The 5000-nt window shown below is 41.9% G+C and overlaps 5 non-coding genes across 5 annotated transcripts in view; all 5 read right to left on the reverse strand.

Annotated features, from left to right (window-relative positions):
- The window catches only part of trnar-ucg (transfer RNA arginine (anticodon UCG)), a 73-nt gene extending 60 nt beyond the window's left edge, over positions 1-13 (reverse strand). The window contains exon 1 of the tRNA in view: positions 1-13. This exon is cut by the window's left edge and continues 60 nt beyond it. This is a non-coding gene — a tRNA (tRNA-Arg).
- Positions 14-2193: 2180 nt separating this feature from the next.
- Positions 2194-2266, reverse strand: trnar-ucg (transfer RNA arginine (anticodon UCG)). Its single transcript has one exon. It is a non-coding gene; the product is annotated as a tRNA-Arg (tRNA).
- A 413-nt stretch (positions 2267-2679) lies between these two features.
- On the reverse strand, positions 2680-2752 carry trnar-ucg (transfer RNA arginine (anticodon UCG)). The gene has a single exon. It is a non-coding gene; the product is annotated as a tRNA-Arg (tRNA).
- A 1680-nt stretch (positions 2753-4432) lies between these two features.
- trnal-uag (transfer RNA leucine (anticodon UAG)) lies at positions 4433-4505 on the reverse strand. The gene has a single exon. It is a non-coding gene; the product is annotated as a tRNA-Leu (tRNA).
- A 413-nt stretch (positions 4506-4918) lies between these two features.
- trnar-ucg (transfer RNA arginine (anticodon UCG)) lies at positions 4919-4991 on the reverse strand. The gene has a single exon. It is a non-coding gene; the product is annotated as a tRNA-Arg (tRNA).
- Between the last annotated feature and the right edge of the window lie 9 nt (positions 4992-5000).

A 5000-nucleotide genomic window follows, 5' to 3' on the forward strand; every position in this document is an offset into this window, starting at 1 on the left:
AGGCCACGTGGTCTCTTGCTTCAGAACTAACCATAAACATTTTGAGATAGCTTGTTTCCAATTGCGAGAACACTATTCCTTAAGTCAGATGCCTTTTCCGTAACGACATGTATTCACTTCTTGCTAATTTAACCACACACACTTTGAGACAGACTGTTTCCTACAACATGGGAACAACTTTATGCATCAAGCATCTTTGACAGCTCGACTGGAGTCGCGATCCATCAAGTTCAGATCAACACTTTGAGATGGCTTGATTCCAAAAACGAGAACAACTTATGGCTTTTAAAGCTCTTCAACAGCAATGAAGATCCATCATGCTGATGACAGCCACAAAGGGACTCGAACCCTTAATCTTCTGATCCGAAGTCAGATGCCCTATCGATTACGCCAAGTGGTCTCTTGCTTACGAATTAACCACAAACATTTTGAGATAGCTTGTTTCCAATTACAAGAACACCATTCCTTAATTAGGCATCTTCAACAGCTTGAGAGGAGTCAAGATGGATCTAGTTCAGAGAAAAGAACACAATTCTGTGGACAACCAGGAAGCGATTCTCAATCGTCTCAGCATAAGTCAGACGCCTAATCCGTAACGACATGTATTCACTTCTTGCTGATTTAACCACACACACTTTGGGACAGACTGTTTCCTACAACATGTGAACAACTTTTTCCATCAAGCATCTTCGACAGCTCGACTGGAGTCGCAATCCATCAAGTTCAGTTCAACACTTTGAGATGGCTTGATTCCAGAAACGAGAACAACCTATGGCTTTTAAAGCTCTTCAACAGCAATAAAGGTCCATCATGCTGATGACAACCACGAACTGACTCGAACCCTTAATCTTCTGATCCAAAGTCAGACGCCTTATCGATTACGCCACGTGGTCTCTTGCTTCAGAAGTAACCACAAATTTTTTTAGATAGATTGTTTCCAATTACGAGAACACTATTCCTTAAGGCAGACGCCTTATCCGTAACGACATGTATTCACTTTTTGCTGATCTAACCACACACACTTTGAGACAGACTGTTTCCTACAACATGTGAACAACTTTTTCCATCAAGCATCTTCGACAGCTCGACTGGAGTCGCGATCCATCAAGTTCAGGTCAACACTTTGAGATGGCTTGTTTCCAAAAACGAGAACAATTTATGGCTTTTAAAGCTCTTCAACAGCGATCAAGATCCATCATGCTGATGACAACCACGAAGGGACTCGAACCCTTAATCTTCTGATCCGAAGTCAGATGCCCTATCGATTACGCCAAGTGGTCTGTTGCTTACGAATTAACCACAAACATTTTGAGATAGCTTGTTTCCAATTACAAGAACACCATTCCTTAATTAGGCATCTTCAACAGCTTGAGAGGAATCAAGATGGACCCAGTTCAGAGAAAGGAACACAATTCTGTGGACAACGAGGAAGCGACTCTTAATCTTCTCACCATAAGTCAGACGCCTTATCCGAAACGACATGTATTCACTTCTTGCTAATTTAACCACACACACTTTGAGACAGACTGTTTCCTACAACATGTGAACAACTTTTTCCATCAAGCATCTTCGACAGCTCGACTGGAGTCGCGATCCATCAAGTTCAGATCAACACTTTGAGATGGCTTGTTTTCAAAAACGAGAACAACTTATGGCTTTTAAAGCTCTTCAACAGCAATCAAGATCCATCATGCTGATGATAACCACAAAGGGACTCGAACCCTTAATCTTCTGATCCGAGGTCAGACGCCTTATCCATTAGGCCACGTGGTCTCTTGCTTAAAAATTAACCACAAACATTTTGAGATAGCTTGTTTCCAATTACAAGAACACCATTCCTTAATTAGGCATCTTCAACACCTTGAGATGAATCAAGATGGACCCAGTTCAGAGAAAGGAACACAATTCTGTGGACAACCAGGAAGCGACTCTCAATCTTCTCACCATAAGTCAGACGCCTTATCCGAAACGACATGTATTCACTTCTTGCTAATTTAACCACACACACTTTGAGACAGACTGTTTCCTACAACATGTGAACAACTTTTTCCATCAAGCATCTTCGACAGCTCGACTGGAGTCGCGATCCATCAAGTTCAGATCAACACTTTGAGATGGCTTGTTTCCAGAAACGAGAACAACTTATGGCTTTTAAAGCTCTTCAACAGCAATCAAGATCCATCATGCTGATGACAACCACGAAGGGACTCGAACCCTTAATCTTCTGATCCGAAGTCAGACGCCTTATCCATTAGGCCACGTGGTCTCTTGCTTAAGAATTAACCACAAACATTTTGAGATAGCTTGTTTCCAATTACAAAGACACCATTCCTTAATTAGGCATCTTCAACAGCTTGAGAGGAGTCAAGATGGATCTAGTTCAGAGAAAGGAACACAATTCTGTGGACAACCAGGAAGCGACTCTCAATCTTCTCACCATAAGCCGGACGCCTTATCCGCAACGACATGTATTCACTTCTTGCTAATTTAACCACACACACTTTGAGACAGACTGTTTCCTACAACATGGGAACAACTTTTCCAATCAAGCATCTTTGACAGCTCGACTTGATTTATCAAGTTCAGATCAACACTTTGAGATGGCTTGTTTCCAAAAACGAGAACAACTTCTGGCTTTTAAAGCTCTTCAACAGCAATCAAGATCCATCATGCTGATGACAACCACGAAGGGACTCGAACCCTTAATCTTCTGATCCGAAGTCAGACGCCTTATCCATTAGGCCACGTGGTCTCTTGCTTCAGAACTAACCATAAACATTTTGAGATAGCTTGTTTCCAATTGCGAGAACACTATTCCTTAAGTCAGATGCCTTTTCCGTAACGACATGTATTCACTTCTTGCTAATTTAACCACACACACTTTGAGACAGACTGTTTCCTACAACATGGGAACAACTTTATGCATCAAGCATCTTTGACAGCTCGACTGGAGTCGCGATCCATCAAGTTCAGATCAACACTTTGAGATGGCTTGATTCCAAAAACGAGAACAACTTATGGCTTTTAAAGCTCTTCAACAGCAATGAAGATCCATCATGCTGATGACAGCCACAAAGGGACTCGAACCCTTAATCTTCTGATCCGAAGTCAGATGCCCTATCGATTACGCCAAGTGGTCTCTTGCTTACGAATTAACCACAAACATTTTGAGATAGCTTGTTTCCAATTACAAGAACACCATTCCTTAATTAGGCATCTTCAACAGCTTGAGAGGAGTCAAGATGGATCTAGTTCAGAGAAAAGAACACAATTCTGTGGACAACCAGGAAGCGATTCTCAATCGTCTCAGCATAAGTCAGACGCCTAATCCGTAACGACATGTATTCACTTCTTGCTGATTTAACCACACACACTTTGGGACAGACTGTTTCCTACAACATGTGAACAACTTTTTCCATCAAGCATCTTCGACAGCTCGACTGGAGTCGCAATCCATCAAGTTCAGTTCAACACTTTGAGATGGCTTGATTCCAGAAACGAGAACAACCTATGGCTTTTAAAGCTCTTCAACAGCAATAAAGGTCCATCATGCTGATGACAACCACGAACTGACTCGAACCCTTAATCTTCTGATCCAAAGTCAGACGCCTTATCGATTACGCCACGTGGTCTCTTGCTTCAGAAGTAACCACAAATTTTTTTAGATAGATTGTTTCCAATTACGAGAACACTATTCCTTAAGGCAGACGCCTTATCCGTAACGACATGTATTCACTTTTTGCTGATCTAACCACACACACTTTGAGACAGACTGTTTCCTACAACATGTGAACAACTTTTTCCATCAAGCATCTTCGACAGCTCGACTGGAGTCGCGATCCATCAAGTTCAGGTCAACACTTTGAGATGGCTTGTTTCCAAAAACGAGAACAATTTATGGCTTTTAAAGCTCTTCAACAGCGATCAAGATCCATCATGCTGATGACAACCACGAAGGGACTCGAACCCTTAATCTTCTGATCCGAAGTCAGATGCCCTATCGATTACGCCAAGTGGTCTGTTGCTTACGAATTAACCACAAACATTTTGAGATAGCTTGTTTCCAATTACAAGAACACCATTCCTTAATTAGGCATCTTCAACAGCTTGAGAGGAATCAAGATGGACCCAGTTCAGAGAAAGGAACACAATTCTGTGGACAACGAGGAAGCGACTCTCAATCTTCTCACCATAAGTCAGACGCCTTATCCGTAACGACATGTATTCACTTCTTGCTAATTTAACCACACACACTTTGAGACAGACTGTTTCCTACAACATGGGAACTACTTTTCCAATCAAGCATCTTTGACAGCTCGACTTGATTTATCAAGTTCAGATCAACACTTTGAGATGGCTTTTTTCCAAAAACGAGACCAACTTCTGGCTTTTAAAGCTCTTCAACAGCAATCAAGATCCATCATGCTGATGACAACCACGAAGGGACTCGAACCCTTAATCTTCTGATCCTAAGTCAGACGCCTTATCCATTAGGCCACGTGGTCTCTTGCTTAAGAATTAACCACAAACATTTTGACATAGCTTGTTTCCAATTACAAGAACACCATTCCTTAATTAGGCATCTTCAACAGCTTGAGAGGAGTCAAGATGGATCTAGTTCAGAGAAAGGAACACAATTCTGTGGACAACCAGGAAGCGACTCTCAATCTTCTCACCATAAGCCGGACGCCTTATCCGCAACGACATGTATTCACTTCTTGCTAATTTAACCACACACACTTTGAGACAGACTGTTTCCTACAACATGGGAACAACTTTTCCAATCAAGCATCTTTGACAGCTCGACTTGATTTATCAAGTTCAGATCAACACTTTGAGATGGCTTGTTTCCAAAAACGAGAACAACTTCTGGCTTTTAAAGCTCTTCAACAGCAATCAAGATCCATCATGCTGATGACAACCACGAAGGGACTCGAACCCTTAATCTTCTGATCCGAAGTCAGACGCCTTATCCATTAGGCCACGTGGTCTCTTGCTTC

The sequence above is a fragment of the Osmerus mordax genome, chromosome 17 (assembly GCF_038355195.1).
Source record: "Osmerus mordax isolate fOsmMor3 chromosome 17, fOsmMor3.pri, whole genome shotgun sequence".
Classification (NCBI taxonomy): Eukaryota; Metazoa; Chordata; class Actinopteri; order Osmeriformes; family Osmeridae; genus Osmerus; species Osmerus mordax.